The sequence below is a fragment of the Myodes glareolus genome, chromosome 22 (genome assembly GCF_982192425.1).
Source record: "Myodes glareolus chromosome 22, mMyoGla1.1, whole genome shotgun sequence".
In the NCBI taxonomy this organism is placed as follows: domain Eukaryota; kingdom Metazoa; phylum Chordata; class Mammalia; order Rodentia; family Cricetidae; genus Myodes; species Myodes glareolus.
In genome coordinates, this window is record NC_142047.1 from 44503761 (window position 1) to 44524492 (window position 20732).

At 45.8% G+C, this 20732-nt stretch overlaps 1 protein-coding gene and 1 long non-coding RNA gene across 3 annotated transcripts in view; one reads left to right on the top strand and one right to left on the bottom strand.

The window, feature by feature from the left end:
* The window catches only part of Wwox (WW domain containing oxidoreductase), an 898633-nt gene that overhangs the window by 682043 nt on the left and 195858 nt on the right, over positions 1-20732 (top strand). The window lies entirely within an intron of this gene.
* Positions 10912-16151, bottom strand: LOC125402520 (uncharacterized). Its single transcript, XR_015735944.1, has 4 exons — positions 16010-16151; positions 12662-12702; positions 11967-12372; positions 10912-11680 (listed from the first exon to the last, which is right to left on the bottom strand). It is a non-coding gene; the product is annotated as an uncharacterized LOC125402520 (long non-coding RNA).

Below are 20732 nucleotides of genomic sequence, written 5' to 3' on the forward strand. Positions count from 1 at the left end.
TGAGTTCCTGGACAGGCTCCAAAGCTGCGCAGAGAAACCTTGTCTCAAAATTCAAAAAACAGAACAAAACAAAGAACATTCTAGTCGTGGTTGGGGTAGGATCTACACACTGGAAAGCCCTATGTAATTACAAAGATCTCCTTCTGGGTGGGAACAGGGATTCTGTGAGTCAGGACAATAACTGTACAAGCATGAGAACCTGAGTTCAAATCCCCACAGCCCACATAAAAAGGCAAATTTAGTCATTCTTGTTCTTGTAACACCTTCTGGTACTGGGGGAGGGATATTTTGTGAGACAGGTGGGTAGTTGGGGTTTGCTCTTCACCAGCCTAGCCCTAGATTCCCTGAGAGACCCTGTCTTGAGTGAATAAAACTAAAGGCAATAGATCAGGACACGGTCCTCCTCTGACTTCTACATGTGATCATGTGCCTGTGCACAGACTCACAACCTGTGTACAGACACATGCACATACACCACACACATCACACATGTGCATATACACACGGGTGCATGCACCCACTGCACACACGCATACACACATGCGCACAATCATTTTGTAAATGTCTTGATTCAAAACAAAAGTGTATTCATTGCACTCCGTTCTGCGGGTTCCACAAAGCCCCGTGGTTAGAACTCCAGGCTGGGTGGTAGAAGCGGTGGGTTCAGAACCCTAAGGTGTCTGTTACTTTTTGATTTTCTCATCTGTGGATAACAAGCCATTTGCTATGGAAGTCGTCCAATATTTTTAAAATGCTCATCTGCTGACTTGTCCTTGAGATCAGTAACGCCCTCTTCCAATCAGACGTCTTATCAGAACTTGCCACTAGCTATTTCTTCATACAGTCATACAGTATGAAAGTAATACAGCAATAAGACACGTCTGCTTCAAGGTTCTCAGTCTTCTGGTTACGGGGAAATCCTGTTTCTGGAATGATGTCGGGCAAACTTACAAAAGCGAGTATCGATATAAATTCACTTATTTTTTTTTCCTCAAAGCATGTATTTTAACCTGTTGCTTTACTTGCCATCTGGTGCTGCCAACTGCTGTGTAGGGTCCTAAAAAGCAAAAGTAGACAAGGGCAGGATCTCTGTCTGATGGAACTTGAAGTCTTTTAGGGGAGACAAACGTTTGACAAAATATGAATGGTGAAGCACTTCAGGTGTCACAATGGAAATTGTGAGAGTTAACCACAATACATCTTTTCAGTGACCCATCCATATACCCATCCATCCATCTATCCATCCATCTATCCATCCACTCATCCATCCACCCATCTGTTCATCCATCCACCCATCTGTTCATCCATCCATCCATCCATCCATCTATTTATCCTACCACCTGTCCATTAGTCCATTTATTCATCTTCTTTTCAACCGTACGTCTATCCCACTCATCCATCTTTTCACTCATCCATCCATCCATCCATTCATCTTTCCCATCTGCCCATCCTTCCAACTGTCCATCTACCCATATATCCATCCATCCATCCATCCTTCTATCCATCCACCCATCTGTCCACATATCCATCTATCTACTCCCAGCATGTCAGAAACAGTCTTGATAATTCTCTACGTGATATAAAGGCAGATTTCTGGGGTGAGGATGGAAGAAGAGCTGATTAAGATTTGCAGAACAACACAGTAGGTGTCATGAAACCTGATGAGACCCTAGACAAACATTGTATAAAAAGGTCAGATACATACAATAATGAATGCAAGACAAGGGGGAAAAGGAAAGGCCATGAGTAAACGAGTGTGGTACATGGTGGGTCAGGCATTGAGTGAGTGGGTGGACATATATGTGTAGAGGTGCACATATATGTACATGTAGTGAAAGCCAAAGGTGTCATTTAGTTCCCCTTATTTTTTGAGACATTGTCTCTCATTGGATGGGAGCTCACCCAGGTAGGCTAGGCTAGCTGTACTGCAAACCCTGGGATCCACTTTTCTACATCTCCCCAGTGCTGGGATTACAAGAATTCATCACTATGCCCAGACAGTTAAAAAATAATTAATTTTTGACAATAACATAATGTATATGCTTTATTCTTGTCACACTTGTCCTGATCACTGTCTCTTACACCCCTCCCACCCCCACCATTCCTTCCCCCCAAGTCCCCATCCCACTTCTATGTGTTCTTGTTCAGTTTCTATCTTTATCTTGTGATCCACTTGTTTTAACCAGGGTCTCCCCAATGGGCGTAGGTGTGGAGCCACCCACCGAAGCTTGAGTAACTCGCCAGTGTGCTGACTTTTTTACTGTAGGTTCTGGGGTTTGAACTCGAGCCCCATGCTTGCTGAGCAGGCACAGTATCGATGGAACTATTCCCCTAGCTCTAGACTGGCTGAGAGGCTAACAAGTTAGGACAGCCGTCGCAGGGTGGGTGATAAGGTGTGAAGGTGTAAATCGTGGAGCAAGGACTCAACTGAGGTGTGAAAACTTCATGACCCCCCATGTTCAAGATGGAAAATCTCTGGTGCTGGAGCTGTCATACATGACCCCAAACTGACTAGCATGTGAGTCGTAGCTCAGAGATACCTTACCTCCAACTAGGGTAAACAGAAGACAGTGGGGCCAGGGCTTTTTCCCTTGACTGTGTGTTTTACACTCCATATACAATTTCCAGCTTGCCTGGCTGTCACTACGCATTCTTTAGCTAGATAGACTTCTTCTTACCCAGCTATAATCAGTGAAAGGAGGCTACCCCACATGGAGAGCAGTCACTGGCTTCGCGCTAAGGTGACTGGGAATCGCAACAACTGTTTCATGTTGTTGCATTTATCCCAATGGAGGAACTATAGCCAAGATCTAGCAGATACTGCTTGATTCACACCTGGATCAGATCCAATGGTAAGGAAGAAAGAAATACCCTTTTCTCTCCAGATTGCATGGTCCGGAGAGACAGAGAGCTAAACAAGGAAGTGCTATATGGCACAATAGCCACCAACTTTTCCTGAGTCACCAGTTACTGGGTTGAGTGACTCGCTAGCAGAGATCCACAGAGTCAATCCCGAAAGAATGTGTTTGGTTTTGAGTTCTTTTCTACCAGGCTGCCTCATTTGTTTCGTTTCTTCCTGTTAATCCACCGCTGTCTTTTATCGAATCCTTGCCGCTGAGGTTATTGTTGTTCTATACAAGCACAGCTCTTTGGAAGACTTTATGTTCAAAGAACTTCACAATGGATGGGGTTACTTTGGTACCCAAATCCTCTCAGCTTCCTGGAAACAGAAGAATCCATAGTGTATTCTCCAGAGAGTATCTTGGGGGAAAGACATTACTCACTTGTAATTGGCCGTCTCAGAAAGTAATCAGCTCCATAGATCTGTGCTAGCTGACCTGCAGACTCAAGGGACTCAGGTGTTTCCTATTAAAGGTACGCATTCCCTGAAAAACAGTCTCAAGTCAAGCATGGTATCATGGAATCATTCTCAGCTAAGGTCCAAGTGGTTCTTTGTGTAGGATGCTGATAGCAGACAACCAGCTTGTATAAGTTACTGAGACCAATGAAAGAAATGACTATTACAAGTGTTCTGAGGTTTTTATGATATTAATATCACTGTATTGACAATTATATAGGTGAATATGGATAATTTGTTATGGTTGCTCCAAAACTACTTGAGATAGAAGGACTTATTTTTTTTTGAATAGCAAAGAAAATACATTCTCTGGGATGACAGGTAAATTTATTAAGTAGCTATATAGTTATGGAATTGATGGATGCACAGGTGGGTGGCTAGGTAGATGGATATATGGGTAGATGCAAGAATATATGGACGGGCAGGTGGATGTATGTACAGACATATGGAGGGATGGCTGGGTGGATAGGTGCATAGATGAACACATGGATGAATAGATAAATGTATGCATGGATACTCGGATGGCTAGATGGATATGCAGATGAATGGATTACAGATATATGTATGTATGGAGAGATGAACAGATGCATGCATGGTGGGTCCATGGATGGCTGTGTGGATGGATGCATGGATGAGTAAGCCATGTCTGGATGTGTGGTAGGTGGGTATACGGATAAATGATTAGCTTAGTGGATGGTGGAGGAATGGGTTGAGGGAGAGTATGGATAAAGAAATGAATGGAAGGTCTGCTTTCCTAAAGGGGCTGTTTACAAAAAGTCCTTGATCATGAAACTAAAAAATATTAAATATAAAAAACAAAAGGATTTATTTTAGTTTAATTAGTGTGCATGTGTGTGTATGTGTTTATGCGCATGTGTGTGTGGCTGCTCACATAATAAAAGGGTGTGGACTCCCCTGGAGCTAGAGTTACAAGTGGTGGTGAACAGCCTGACATAGGTGCTGGGAACCCAACTCAGGTCCTCGGAAAAGCACCAGTGTTCGAACTGCAGAGCCAATCCTGCAGCTTTTTATGTACAAGACAGTGCCCAGAGTAATTTTTTTTTAAATAACCATGTTCTGCATCTTGCTCCCAGATATTTGGATTCAGTGAGTCTAGAGAGGACCAAGGAGGCTTTGCATTGAGTGGGCGCCCCAAGTGCCCCTAGTGCTGGCCATTCCCTGCCTCTCATCTCTACTCTCACCTCATGTCTATGTCTCCTCCCCCTGCTGATACAGCAGATGGCATCTCGAGATTCGAAACTGCCTGTATTTGGAAGGCTCTGTTTTCAAATACGTGCTAAAGCAAGGGAGGAGGAATCAGGGTAGACCCAGCAATCAGGTTTTCGTAGCCAGAGATAACTTTTATATCCCCAACAGGACCGTCTCCCAGAATGCTACTGAAGCAACTCTTCTATGCCCCAACAGGACCATCTGCCAGGATGCTACTGAGGCAATTGCTGATGTGCCTTCTGTCTGTGACCCATTGGGCAGGCCAAGGAGAAACTTTGGAAAGAGGAACACGAAACATTTACCCTCTAAACTGAGCTGTCTTCTGGACCAGGGAGGGGAAGACAGACCTCTGATAAGGGCGTCCACCCAACAGATGAGTCTCTGTGTGCAGCATATTAGAGTCAGCTTCTCTCTGTATCCTGACCACACAGTTTGACACCAGAGGGTGGAGGCCTGGGTTCAGAGAGATGTGTTTTTGTTTGTTTGAAGGGAACCTGGTTTTAAAGCAAAGGATGAAAAGACTCTGGGGCCACTGGCCAAGGCCAGGAGGCTGAGGAGTGTCACACGCTCACCGTCTCCTTTCATGGCAAGCCTACCCTCAAAAGATGACAGCCATTCTCTGAGAAAGTACGATTGCTGCTCATTGCGTGTAAAGGCTTAAGTAATGTATTCTGTCAGGCAGTTCTCCGAAATGATTTTCCAAGTGAATGCATTAGAAAGTGCCTAGAAAGAATGCCTGGCACGGAAGAGAAGGACATTGTGAAAATGGGAGCCGTTTGAGTCAGAATTTACAGAGATGTATCTTACCTGTGGGGAGATATTCACAGTAGAGGCACAGTTCCGTGAGGTGTTGACTTACTAATGTACCCATGTAAGCACATCCTGGATCTAGACACGGGGCACTGCCAGCCCTCCCTTTTTCAGCCATAAGGCCCCTCACTATGAAGAACTCTTCTGATTTCTAGACTGTCTTTTTAAGTTATTTTTTTAGTTATTTTAGTTATTTTGATCTGTGTGTATATGTGTGCATGTGCATATGAATGTAGGTTCCTACGGAGTCCAGAGGAGGGTGTCAGGTCCCCTACAGCTAGAACGACAGCCTGTTGTGAGCTGCCCAGCATGGGTGCCGAGAACCAAATTTAGGTTCTCCCAAAGACCAGCAAGAGCTCTTAACTGCTGAGCCCTCTCCCCAGCCCCATAGATCATCAGATTCTGACCTTGAGTGCCAGATAATGGAATCCAATGGCACAACTTATTTACTCTCTTACCGCTCCTGTTTATGGCCATCCTGTTGCAGGCCTCTCCCACAGTATTTCATTCTTTATTGCCATGTAGTATGCCATTCTCCCAACAGTCTGTTACCGTGAAATACTTCACTCATACACACAAGTTGAAAGCCCTATATATTACACCTGCACCACCTACATTCTGTAAATGATGCTTCTCTCTACCTGCCTCTCTGCCCGCTTATCCATCCCTCTACCTGCCCATCAATCCACCTTCCTCTCCCAGTCCATTGCAGACAATAGTCGCTTCTCTTTTAAACCCTAAAGCAGGCAGATCGTGATTGCACTATTGACCCAGAGTCAGGACTTTGCCTATGGTGGTTGTGCTAGGATGTGCCCTTTCCCCCAATAATTTCAGTGACGTAATGTTAACTCTATTAAGAGCCAATGTGTATTGAGTCTGGTTGTTGTACCAGGCATTGCACTAAGTATCAAATTCATATGTATGTGTTGTCGCTTGTGTTTTAAGATGCAGAAGCTTAGCCTCAAAGGAGTCGATTTGCTGAAGTTCTTAGGGAACTTGAATCAGCCGTAAGTGGTGGATGTTTTTCCAAAGCCAGTCACCCTCATGGGGGTCCCCTGAACTGGCTGTCATTTGGGTCTTCCTTGCCAGTTTCCTCTTTGCCTCTTAGTAGTTGGAGCCTCAAGATGACGCACCAGTAACACAAAGACGATTATAACAGTGCTTTAAAAATCCCTGCTGATGGGCCCTCCAGATGGCTCACTGGGCATACCGCTTGCTGAGCTAGCCTGACAATCCCAGTTTGATTGATTTCCAGATTCTAAGGTGGAAGGGGAGAACAGACTACTGAAAGTTGTTCTTTGACCCCCATACTTGCGCTGTGACATGCATGTGCATGTGCCTGCATTTACACCTCCCCCCCCAGTAATAATAAGTAAAAAATGTTTAAATTACTGTTGATCACTGACTGGATTTTACAATGCCTAGTAAAATACCTGCCCATTCAGGTTTACGGTCTATGTTTTCCGGCGAAAGACTCTTAGGCTGCTGCTGTCCATGGAACAAGCCATGCTGCTCCCTCCAGTGCTGCTGTGTGTTTCTGTGTCTCTGTTGAGGCATCGTCCTGGTCCCACTGTGATGTCACCCTAGTTCAGCAGCTCACTCTACAAACAGGGGCCCTGTTCCTGTTTCCTTGATCACTAACGTTCTGTCTGGGACCTTATTATTTGTTTGGTGCTATTGTGGGCATAGAAGCAGTCCCTAGATTAACACTATAACGATCGGATGAAGCCGGTGATCTAATTTGGAGTCAGATTGCTCTATAAAACAGTGCTGGAGGAGGGAGGAGCGGTTCTTGGGCGCTGAGCCCGAAAACAGGTATGGAGAAGTTCTCTGCAGGGAGATCTGCCTGCCTCATCCACTCTGGGTGGATACGCTGTGTGATTAGGCCGGAGAACCGAACGCTTTCACACTTGCCTTCTCTTCTTCTCCGTGAGCCAAAACCCCCGGCATTATCTGCTTAACTGAGACCTTAAACCCACAAAGAGAACTTATTTTTTCCATGTGCAGAAAATGATTCAGAAGAAAAAGCAGAACCAGTTGAGTTTTCTTGAGGCCCTGTGTTAAGAGACTGTGGACTAGGAGAAAACACAGGCATACCCCAAAGTAAATTGCTCATGGTTACATGGACTAGAACCAAATGGAAAATGTCCACTGATGCTTCTTTTTATTTTCCGTAGTTTTCCATAATGCATCCTGAACCTGGTATCTAAACATACTTGAATTTTACTCTATAGAAATTTCTATTTTGTTTTTCACTCTTACACGATAATACTTTGTGATATTATTGATAGTTCATGAGTTACCTTGTTTTGTTTGTTTATTTATTTTATTTATTTATTGGGAGGGGTCATGGCACGTTTTCTTTCTTTTTTTTTTTTTTTTTCAAGACAGAATTTCTCTATAGCTTTGGAGCCTGTCCTAAAACTAGCTCTTGTAGACCAAGCTGGCCTCAAACTCACAGAGACTCGCCTGTCTTTGCCTCCCAAGTGCTGGGATTAAAGGCCTGCGCCACTAGCGTCCAGGAACTGGAACTCGGGTCCTCAGGCTTGAAAGCAAGTGTCTTTACCTGCTGAGTCATCTCTCCAACCCTTGTTTATTTGTTTTTGTTTGTTTATTTATTTATTTATAGGCAGAGTCAGCCTCTGCAGCTCAAACTGGACTGAAACTTACTATGTGGCCTAGGCTGTCCTCAAAATCATAGCGGTCTCCCTGCCTCAGCCTTCCAAGAGCTGGGATTGGAGGTATAAGCCACCACACCTGGTGTGAGGTTCATTTTTTGTGATGGCTATTCCCTATTCTTTTCTTTGTGGTATATTTTTGTTGTTTATTTCTTGAAGTACTGGGATAGGAACCCAAGGCCTTACATAGTCCAAGCAATGGCTCTACCACTGAGCTGCATCTCTGAACTTTTTCTCTTTATTCAGAGACAGAGTCTAACTGCGGAGATCAAGTTGGCCTAGAATTTCAAATCCTCCTGCCTCAGACTCTGGAATGGCTGAGGCTATAGGCTACACCTCAATATCATGTACTCGGCCTATTTTTTTTTGTTTGTTTTTGGCTTTATTCTTTGTTTTTAAGATTGGTTTATTTTTGCTCTGTATGTACGGGTATTTTGTCAGCACGTGTGTTTGTGCTCCACGTGTCCGCAGCTCTCACTAGCTGCCAGCAGAGGGAGGCAGATCCTCTGTAACTAGAGCTACAGATGGTTGTGAGCGCCCTGTGGGAGCTGGGGACGGAACCTGGGCCCTCTGCAAGCAGTCAGTATACTTAACTCCCGAACCATCTCTACAGACTTCTCTATGTCTAGTTTTTGTTTGTTTGTTTGTTTAACTATTCCATTTTTATTGAAAATTTACTTTACTTCTGTCTTTGATTTTACTAAAATAAGGCTAAGCAAACGTGCCAAGATAAATATATACTCTTTCATTATTTCCCAAAATCAGGTTTTCAAAACTTGGAATATGGAGTAAAAGAGGCTAAACTTGTCAAAGGACCTTATGTCGTTGCAGGGTTCTTTTCATGGAAAATGTCTTTCTGGGTTCAGACTCTGTGAGCCTCTTGCTTGCCCTTGTGGACATTAACTGCTCTGCACCTCAGCTTCTGAACCTGTTATGCAGAGAAAACGAAGGGGCCCCCATCATGGAATTATTTGGGGGATAGTATAAATTTCCAGATGTCCAATCTGCAGAGTGGGTCTGGTATAGACTGAATACTCATTATCTAGCATATAAATTTTAAAAAAAAATCATTAACTGTCATTATTGTCACCAGAAGGTCTGTGGACCGCACCAGCCACTCACACCCTTCCTTCCGAATCTTCTGTTTTCGTCCTCCTCTTCTAAGCGCTTCCCCCACCGTGATTCACCAGCCCCTGAGGTGTGTGGTAAATGGTTCAGCTTGTTTTCTCCTGTTCACCTGTGTCTCCAGGGGGCCCATCAGTGCCTCAAGGTATTTGGAAGGAAAGAGTTCAGTCCGTGTCCCAAGTTCTGCTCCACCTGAACTCACGCAGCTCTGAGCTGGTGATGGGTGCTGTCCATCCTCCCCCTTCCCTTCCCCAGCCAGGCTTTCAAAGGCAACTGATAGGTAATGACTGTGGTCCCTCCCCCATGTCATCCAGACTTCCAGAGTCAACTGAATAGGGGGGAAAAAGTCAGAACTAGAGTCACCCTGAAGATCGGGTTTCCATCTCATGAAGGGTCACCAGGCTCAGTTAGGAGCTGGTCAAGAGGCCCCCAGCTGTGAGCTTTGTAAAAGAGGGAAGGGTGGCTTGGTAGGAGTTCTGCGAGAAGCCATGTTGCAGACACCTAGCTTGAGAGGAGGAGGAAGTCTGGTGATCTAGAACCTTCTCTCCTCAGCCTGCTTCAGTTCTCGGCTCTCACTTTTTACTTAGCACGCAGTCTAAGACCTTAAATGTAAATTTGTTGACTGTGGGCCCTTCCTCCTACTCTCCTGAGTTCTCTAAGATCAAAGTGTGGGTCTTACTTAGCTCTTCCTTTCTACTCTTAGCCCTCGTACCTGACCTGTAGGGCAGGATCAGTGTGCAGGAAGAACGAATGAACAAATGAATGTAGGAGGAGGCGATTTCCAGACTAGCTGCAAACCATTCTCCTAGCCTTCTCAAGTCTAGGGTGTGATGACCTCCAACCCCAGACAGGAATAACATGTTCTGGACACGAAGAGCAGATGGGCAGAAGTCCTCGTAGCTAATCCATAGGGAGGTTAGGTCCTAGATGTGACCAAACAGTTCCCCAGCAAGCCCTCGCCGATGTCACAGACCAGTCTTCTGGGATTCCGCTCCGTGTCATAGTTCACATGCATATGGGCATCGTCAGCCAGTCTTAATTTCCTGTGTAAAGTCTACCACCAAAGCCATAGGGCCACCTTTTCTTAAGGCCCCGTGGACAAGTGCAGGGAGCCCGCAGCAGGCGCAGGACCCCAGCTGCAGAAGCTGATGACCAGTCAGGCAGAGCGCGTACATCCTGCATGCCTTCCTCCCTGTCGTCCTCCTTTTCCCAGCTCTGCTCATTGACTTTGAAATCATTAGTATGGTGAAGACGAAAGCTATCAGAGATCGCGCCCAGATTGTTTCGTTTTATTATGTTCAATTGGATTGGATCTGAGCCATTTGCAGAGCGCAGGATTACCATAAGAAGGGACTTGGGATGTTTGTCACATAACCCCTTTGTGGGTGAAGGCAATGAAGGCTTGTGAGTCAAGCTGACCCAACTAAAAGGGAAACTGTGTGTCTCAACGGGCCACACGACGGCTTTCACGGCAAGATTCTTCATCTCGTGTTTGTTTGTTTTGGTTTTTGTCTCTTTGGTTTGTTTTCGTTGTCTTCTTTTAAATTTAGTTTTGTTGGAGGGGGATGTTGAAGGGCAGAGGGCAGATTTGGGGGGGACAGGGAGATAAATGGGTTCAGAATGCATGACGTGAAATCCACAAAGAATCAATAAAAATTAAAAGAAGAAAAAAGAGAGAAAAGAAATTGAACTACCCAGTCCTTTCCCCTATTTTAACTTTTTAGTTTTATTTATTTATTTATTTGCTTATTTATTTGTTTTTATTTAGTGTGTATGCGCGTGTGTACATGGAGTGTGCACATGAGTGTCACAGCAAATTTGCGGAGAAGTTAGAGGGGCACCTGGGGGAGTCAATTCTCTCCTTCCACCATGTGGGAAACAGGGAGTCAGAAATTCCTAGTGGTTTGGGTATTAGTTCTCATGGCAATTTCTAGACTATTCCTTAGGTACTTCATAGTCCAAAATCAAAGTTGACTTCTTGCCCAGCAGGAGGCCAGTATGTCACCCGGAAGCCAATTGGTGTGGGCAAGAGGAAGGATAACGATGTGGCCAGGCCATGACTCCATGAACACGAGAAGGGAAGAGCGCCCTGTGCGCATGTCATGTATGAGTTACTTTATGTGTTGCTGTGGCAAACTAATTGGCAGAAGCAACTTAAGGGAAGAGGGTTTCTTGTTTGAGGATACAAGCATGTCTTCCTGGCAGGGAAAGCATGGAGTGAAGAAGCGTGAGGCTTGGGGTCCCTTTGTGTCCCAGTAAGTAAGGGTTGATGATGGTGCTCCTTGCTAGTCTTTCCATTCGATGTTGGATCCTAGCCCATCAGATGGTGTTGCTGACACTCAGGATGGGTTTTCCTTTAAACCGCTCTGGAAGCGATCCCTGTAGACGCACTTCTGGGTGATTCCAGGTGATTCTAGATTCAAGTTGGCCGTGAAAATTAATCATCCCAAGTCCCCATGCCAAATGGAGTAAATGATTCCTTGAAGAAAAAAAAAAGATATTGAGTGAACCCAAGCTCCATAGAATGTTCCTGGGAATTCTTTGTGTCAAGTTCAGGCATCGCATGTTAGTCCTCTACTGTGAGTTTAGATCCAGAAGCTTAGCCAATGATTTTACAGGCATATTTACTGAATTGCCTTTCAATAGAACACTGGCAAGAAACAGGCAGCCCGTTTCTCCTCTCAGGACCCCAGTTTTCCCATCAGTACAATGGGGATGATGGCGCAGGCGCAGCAGATGCTGCATGGAGCTCCCCCAGGGCTCACCTGCTGTGGACAGGGAACCGTCTCCAGCCACCAGTCCGTGTAACTGAGAAAGGTTTCTTCTTATCACCCTGCTCCCCAGCCAGCAGCCCTCAGACCTCTCTGGAGAGAACAAGTCCTTGTCCCCCACGCAAAGCCAAGTCCCGTGGCAAAGCCGTGTCATTTCCAGATGAAACGCAGGTCCCCAGGGGTCATCAGCTGCTGCGCCAGGGAGAGGGGCATTCAGACAAAGAGCCAAATTTAAATGCATGTAATGTTGCTGTTTGTACCGTTGGATGCTTAAGACATCTGCTGGGAGTCTCACATTGTAAATGAGCGGGGAGAGGATCCAGGAGAGCTTTATTATCTGTGAGGCGCTAAGTGAGTGCCGCGTATTTCCAAGCCGGGTCGTAATCAGGCATATTTATATCTGTAATATTTTAGACGTTAAAAGCAATACTCACCGGAAGGATGTCAGCGGACTGGGGGGCGGGCGGGCAAGGGAACCTGAACCCCGAAGAGGGACTGGCTGCTCATCATTCCGGAGCTAACAGACTGAGTGTTGTCGGCAGGTGTCTACATGGTTAATCTACATTAAATGGCACGTGTCAGAACGGAACACGCTGACATGTGTTTCTGTTTCGGCTACATAGCCTGTTTTTCTCTTTCCCTCCCAGCTCAGCCCTCCTCCCAGCCTGTGGGTCACCAACGTCTCTCACTTTATCCTTTCGTTCTTTTTGCCTTACGATTCAGGGAAAACCTAGAGGAAAAAAAAATATGGTTCTTTAGTTTAATTAATGGTGAACTTCGAACAGGCCCATTTAATAAATCTGTTCGCCGGACTTAACAAGTCACTTTGCCTTCAAGGGCCTCCCGTCATTTTATTAGCCACCGAGTTTCCCCGAATAATTGACAAAAACCACAGGTAAGGACGGAGTCCCGTAATTGATTCGTAAGATCTCTCCCTCCGAACCCACCGAAGAGTTAATTATTTCCCCTGCAGTTGGGACTCAGCTGTTATTTCTACTGGGATTAAACAGCTGTCAGCATTGTTAATGGCATCAGATTCACGCATTAAAATCCCTTCGCTCTCTTCTGAACGCGGAAAGTGGGGTGGCGGCGGCGGACATCTCTGCCACAGTCCCTTAGTGAAGGAGTTGAAAGTCTTAGGAAAGATAACAGCCCTATTACAAAACCACAGACCGGAGCTCCTGTTGATGGGATCTCATAATGAGTAATTAAGCCGCTGTGCAGAAAGTCTGGCTGTCAGGGTGGCGTTTGGTGTCGGCTTTCCCTGGTGGAAGCAGCTGGGTAGACCAGGGCTAGGCGATAAAGGGAAGAATTCTTTTAGAATTCTTCTAGAAGTAGCCTCACTTTTGAAGGGAAAAAAAAAAGCGAAACAAAACAAAAACAAAGCTACAGAGCCAGGGAATAATGAACAAACTCAAAAGGAACTCTGAAATGTCATTGGAGTGTCTGCCGCTTTCTTCAGGCAACTGTAACAGTTGATGGGTGGGGAAAGAGGAAGCATGGGAAGTGCTTTCTGTCCCCCCATTCCCCATTCTGTGACAGTGTCCTGCTGTCCATCTCCCCCCCACACACACACCCCAGCTCAGGATCGCTGGGATCACTGGAATGGCCGGCTCCAGGGCTCTGTACGGTAGACAAGCACTCGGCCAACAGAACAGATTCTCTAGTTCTGCATCCCTTTGTCCCCTTCCTTGCGGTCTCTATCTTGTCTTCCCTTTCCCTCACAGACACCAGCTTCTGCAGAGTCTTAGGACAGTGTGTGTGTGTGGGGGGGGAGGGGTCCTCAGAAGCTGGCTCCACTTGAATGTGTAACCTCTTTTTCCAGAATCAGATTGAGGATGATGTAGTGACCCCATAGCAGGGAAAATCATAAGCCAAGATAAACTCCCCCTCTCCGTATATGTATAAATAACACTCTGTGATGCACACGGAGTTCATTAACAGTTTGCTTTGCGTTTTGTTTAGAGCAAGCTTAGCTATTACTGGACTTTAGGGCCTGTGGTGAGGTGGTGACAGTCCAGCCCAAAGAGTTGGGCCCAGTGTTCTGTGGGGAGAAAATATGGTGTGTAATCTAGCACATGATCCGACGCCAGCCTGTATCTGGGCTGTGATATAGCTTCCCACACTCTTCCCTCTTCAGGACGGGGTATTTAGATTGTGAGATTCAGATCTTGGAAGCAGAGGCAATTTACTGTCCTGGCAGCTCTTCCGCCCAAGGCCCCTGGGAAGCTTCTATTAGCGACTTCTATCTGACGCTTATCAGTCGGGTTCTATCAGCAACTCCCTGAAATTCCCGAGACCCCTGTAGCCACACAGAGCTGGGTAGGTTTGTGGAACGGACACTCAAAGGCCTTCCCCTTTTCGGAGAGACCTTTACTGAGTGTGATCAGGCCTCTCACAGTGGCACTGTGGGACCGCTGCCTCTGTGGTTCCTTGTTCCTATTCCAGGCTAAATCTGATAGGCTTGGAAAGTAATTCAGTGGGTAAGAGGGTGTGCTTTGCTAGCACGACGTTGTGAGTTGGGATTCCCAGCACCCACTTCAAAGCCAGATAAGGCCAGTGCGCTGGGAAGGCAGAGGCAGGAGGATCGCTGGGACCTACTGGTCTTCCAGTTCACCGGAAAAAGTGAGGAACCATTTGTATCTCACATTTAGTGAGAGAACCAGTCTCAAGGGGATAAAACGGAGGGTGACAGAGAGGACACCTGATTACCCCTCTGTCCTCTTGCATGCCTGTTCATGGGCATTCGCTTCCACCCCACACACATGTGCACGAGCATGCCTCTCTCTCTCTCTCTTTCTCTCTCTCTCTCTCTCTCTCTCTCTCACACACACACACACACACACACACACTCTCTCTCTCTCTCTCACTCTCTCACACATACATACATTCACACACACATACCTGAAAGGTGTGGCTGCCAGACACTGCACCCACTGAAAAACCAATGTCTTTAAACCTCCTAACTGTGAATGCTCTGACCATAGGTGCTCAAATGGAGTCCATTTTGTTTCCTTCCACCCACCCTCAGAGGACATTTAGCCAAACCTGAAGACATTTTGGATGGTCACAGCTCTGGAATGGAGCAGGGGGACTGAGGTGCTCCTGGCATCTAGGGCACATCCTCTAACACACAGAACAATTTCTCTCAACAAAGGATCAGGCCCATGTCAGGGGATGCTCTGATAAAGGGCCTCTAACATGGAGTGTTCCCCAAACTCTCGTGTGTTGTTGCCTCCTGCACCCAGGAGCCTTATACACACGATTCCCTTGCTTGACGCCACCCAGGACATGAGGATGTTGCAGGTATGCCTGGCATCTCTTCTCTTTATGCCCTAGCTTCATGTCTGTGTCTATGCCTTATAAATTATAGGGGTGCAGTTGTTTGTCCACACTTGCTGAAAGCCGATATTGATGGCTCTAGAAGTAAAATGCGTACCCCAAATAAGGGCTTTCTATGCAGACAGCAGGGAGCCAACTGAACTTGGAAGCTGGGGGATATAGCGCTGGCTTCTGCCATAAAACCGCCTGGCACTCATGGAGAACAGATATGACTTTTGGACCCTCAGGCCCTGTGGAACCCTTGGTCTTAGGACCCAGTGTTCTCTTTCAACTTTGCCAGCTGCTATATATGATCTATCCCCCAACCCTCTGCCTGAGCACCCCATCCCAGCACTGGCACCCTCCTGCCCGTTACCCCACAGTGCTTGGAAATCTTGTGAAGCCCCTTTGTCAGGATGCCAGAACCTTCCCCCGGTAGATTTGGTTAGTGTCCCCCCCCCCCCACCTCAGGTCCTGGAACATTAAAAACTGTATTATTCCATTTGTGTGGCCTTAACATCACCTCTTCATTGTACACTCTTGCATGCCCACCCCCCTTCTTGGCACAGTGTAGAAAGTCAGTAGTTATTTTTTTCCCTCGGGTGAAGAAACGGACCTGTGAGCGGATGACTGAACGGACGAGTGAATATCGGCTTTTGTCCTTGCAAAACTCCGTGTACCCTTTAATCTTAACAGAATCTCTGAAACACACCTACCTCTTTCTGTTCTTCATTTTCAAGTAGTTTTGAAATGAGAACCAAAGCGGCAAACTTTGCTCGTTGGTACCCTGGGTCCTCACCCACTCCTAGCACTCGGGTTGTGCAGTCAGAATCTCAGATCTGGAGCGTGTGACGTGTGTGGCTGTGTGACTAATGGAGCCACCCAGCACACTATGGTGGAGCCTGAGGGGACGACCGAGAAAGCCATGTCTGAAGGGACCCAGTAAACAAGGCAGGAGAGGCATGGCGTGGAATGCGGAAAAGAAGCATTAACTTGGCTCTAGTTCCATCCGGGTCTCCTTCGTGGAGTTTCAACCTGGAAGCAGCCTGGCTACCCATTTCTAAGCTTCAGCATCTGTACCAAAGAAGAGGAGATGGGTCTTTGGATTAATGTGATGCCAAAACCAAACAGCAGAAATAAAAAATACCTGATTTTAACAGATAATACTTGGTCTTGCTTACACTAGGTCTTTCTACTAGAAATACTATTTCAGATGCTGCCCGCCATGGGACCAGTCTTACTAGGTCTCCATTATGCTTGGTTCAAATGGAAAATGAAGAAGAGCAGCAGGTTGAATCATCTGAGAGGTGTGGTCGCTTCCACCCCTGCCCAGGACCTCTGCACAACCAAAAACCAAGTGCTTGGCTGACAGCTGTCCTTCTTTTCTGCTTGCTTTATTGTTTTTTTTCTTTTATCTAGCATGTCAGCCCATTGGAGAAATATCATCTGACCAGAGATAGTCAGGTGTCACCTAAGACTCATGTTCTTGTCGATGGCGCTATCTGTGCCGCCTCCACGCAGTTCTAGGAAGCTGCTCTGTGTCCTTCCTTGACTCTATCCCTTTACAGGTTTCTGAGACTAGTGTTTGTTTGAAACCCCACTCCCCCCACAAGATACAGTCTAACCCAGGAGTTCAAGAACTAGAGATCTGAAGGCAGAGGAGGGCAAAGGAGAAAATGGTGCAGGCTCTGAAATCTATGTGCCCTCCCTTGGCGAAGTAGCATCCGTTTAGGATTCTCTGAAAACCCCACATTCCTCCAGATGGCATTGATTTGCCTGGTTAGTAATGACCTCAGAACTTCTTGGGTCTCCACTATTTCTGCCCCAGCCCCCAAGCAAAGCAAAAGGCAGAATGTGGGTAGGAATCAGCTCCAGAAACCTGCCCCTTGCCTTAGTTTGCCACTGTGTTCTCACAAGGGCCTTTGCTTCATTCACTTTTCTTAGAGCAGCTTCCATACCCTCTTCTTCCAACAGTGATACTCTGCTTTTTCCTCTAAGCATGGAGCCTCCTTGCATTAGAAAAGAGTGGTTGTCACTGTGGAGCATCTGGTAGACAAAAGAGAAAACAGAAGTGAAACAAACCATTCTCGTTCCCAGCAACACCCTCTGCATGGGATTCATTTGCTCGCTCATTTTGAGTCTTTTTCTTTTCCTGTCATATTAGTTGGGCATTGGTTTGCGTCTAAATAAAAACTACTGTTAGTAGCATACCACTATCAACGACAAGTTAAGAACATATGTCTCTTCCAGGGCAGGTGGCTGGGGACACTCTTCTTTTGAGGTGCTTGGATGCTAAGACAGGGGGTCTCTGCCAGCTTTAGTACAGAACTGTGTTAGCGGCAGAGGAGGATTCTTTTCCTCCTTAAATCAGTTGGCATTGGCTGAGGTTCCTGTGGTGGTGGTGGTGGGGTCTACACAGGATCTTCCCAGCCTGGAAGGGAGAGACTGAAAGGAAAAATTCTTGACAAAAACAAAACAAAACAAAACAAAATAAAAAGAACAACAAACAACAAAAACCCCAAAATGGAACAAAACAACAACAAAACCCTCAAAGGCTTTAGACAGTAATTCTCTAATCGTGTGTGCCATCATATCTGAAACCCAAGATATTCCAGAGCCTTTGGGGATCTCTAGTGGTCTGAGATTTCCTTTCTTATGCTGGGAACTTGCACTCAGTGTCCCAACTGGAAACAAGAATTGCGTTCCAAACAGGCTTGGTAACTGGAGGAGATACTGTGGGGTAATTCCTCTTTCCCTGGTGTTCATCCTACATCTACAGTGTTAAACCTTTATTACTGTGCTCGGTCACAGTAGCTTCATTTTAGAATGAGACGCTGAGGCCACGTGGCTCACATCCTTCATAATTTTTATTTCTTTATTCCTAGTAAACTCTTCACTACTGAGTTTTACTCCAGCAATGTCTCTGGAATGGTTTCCCTTCTCTTGTCTCTAAGAAAGTCTGTAAGATATCACGTGTACTAGCAACACACAGTCAGACTTCCGTTTGCACAATTAGTTGTGCTTCGGTTAGTTAAATTGACCGTCTGGCAATCCAACAACAGTTGAAACACTGGTAGTTTATTTATTTGGTCATTACGGTGTGAAAAACAAACAAATGAAAAACAATGACAACAGAAAACCCTTCTATCCCAGGCAACTGTTGGTGGGGATGATGACTTGGCCGGCCAGATGTTCCTTTGTAGGAACCACACTTAACATCTCATACCAGCATTAAAAGTTGACCTCGAGAAAGAGGTCAGATCTCCCTATTTTTACCTTTCATAGAAAACAACAAACTTGGTTTAATTACGAAAATGTAGCTATTTGAAGATGTATGTTTTGCAGGACTGAGTTTCCCTATTTGAAAAGAAAGAGTAGGTTAGGATGGTCTTGAAATTCCTCTAGGGTTTGTAAGGGATTATGTAATTCTTTAGTTCTCTAGGATCAGATCTCAGTGAACAAGATACAAGGGCCACCCCATATCCAGACCTTTGTGTTTCCTTCAATAACAAAACAGAATCCCATAAAGTCCTAGGATTGGCCCTGCATTTCGCTTCTTGTATGTACAGATCTAGGCCAAGCAGTTCTTTGTCATGGGGCTGTTTTCTGGTGTTAGTCCACAGTACTTTCTAGACCATGGAATCTTCGTTAAATTTCTTCCGGCGTCTTGGTGTTTGAGTCCTAACTCTGAGGTCCCTACAGAACTCTGCTGACATCTAAAATACATGTGGGTTATCATGGTTACCTGGCTGTGTCAGCCACCTTCAATGGCCCCTTTCTTGACTTGGAACTCTCTTATTAGAGTGTTTCTGTGCCTACTAATGTCTGCATCAACCACATTAGGATTTCTACATGGATATTTGACGATATCAGGAGAAAACAACATGCTAACAGAGGTCTTGAGAGCACAGTCATGGGAATCCGGGACAAAGCAGGCTAACATGGTCCAGATGATTTCCATGCTGAGTGTCATGTAAATCTATAACAACATTCTTTTCATAGATAAGAAGTGGCTCCTGCCCTATGGGGGAGAGATCATTTTTGGGGGGAAACGTGAAGATGAACTGATCTCAAAGCCTCTTCTCCATCCACTCTGCCAGGTGCCAACCAAAGGATAAAAAGAGCACCCCCTTTCTTAAACATTCTGTGGCTTTGGGTAATACAGGGCCTGTTCTGCTAGGAAGACCACCCCCCTCCCCAAGTGTTTCCAAAGATAAAGGGGCAGTATGACTCGTATGTGAACTGAGAGAAAGGTTTGGAAGAACGTAAGAACCAGATGTGAACGTGATATGAAGTGCTGTCTTTTGGGCACATCGTGACCAGTGCACTCAGGAGCTCAGCATCTGTGATCAGCTGCACAGGATGAAGCCAACAAGATGAGTCAACATTCCAACAGGCAGCATCAATTGGACTCAGTAGATTAGGGTAAGAGGGGTCAGACAAGGAAAGGGGGGTAGAAGGATATGTTGAGGTGTCGTAATATTCTGTTTAAAAACTTAGCGTGTATTGCCAAAGACATAGCAAGGGAGGACTCCATCCTCAATGCTTTTCAAGCTTACTAATGTCTGACAAGTTACCTAGCAAGAGGACATTTAGGGCCCCAGTGTTTTGTTTGACTGGCAGGGTCTGTTTCAATAGCTCCTAGAGAGGCTTCTGGGCTTGCACTGGGGTTAAAACATTCTCTGAAAGATTTGGTCCATGTAAATTACACTGGGGATGGGCTGAACTCTGGGGTATTTGAATTCCTTCTCCTTCATTGCTCAAGGAAGGGGAGAAAGAAAGGAAAAAGAAAAAAAAAAACCAAACTTGTGCATCGAATGAGAAATAGGATATATTTGCATTCCTTCCGAGTGTGTTTGCAAAATACAGACAGGCAAGTTTGAATCACTCTGACTTTGAAAGCGTGATTTTGAGCAATTATCTAGGGGGAAAAAACACCTCCTCCTCACTAAATAGGTCTGTCAGGAAGAGTCATATAATACAGCACACCCGCGCCCCAACACACACGTGCACTGTTAAGTTGGCCCCAGCCAATTAAGTAGCAAAATGTCGGCTTGCATCCCAGCCCCTCCTGATCCACAGACAGATTTGTGTAAGTTCATTTTCATAGCAGCGTGGATGTATCCTTAGACTTTAACTGACAGATTCCCACAGTGAAGAGAGCGGGGAGTTCTCAATTACATGGTTAGCTAGGCACTGTGGATGTGTGCTCCGTGGCTTCCTGACAGAACCAAGGCAGAGAGGGCGGTAAGGACTAACATCTCTGGTGCAGAGAGACTGCTAATATTTCAGACCAAGCTCCTCAGATACGTGTGTGTATTTAGTCACAGGAACGAGTGCTTTCCAATCCAAACCCTAAAGAAGTTAGCTTTCACCGAGCATTCTTTTCTGATAACTGTGTCCATCAAATGAATACTATCTCCTGGGCCTCTCTTTCTC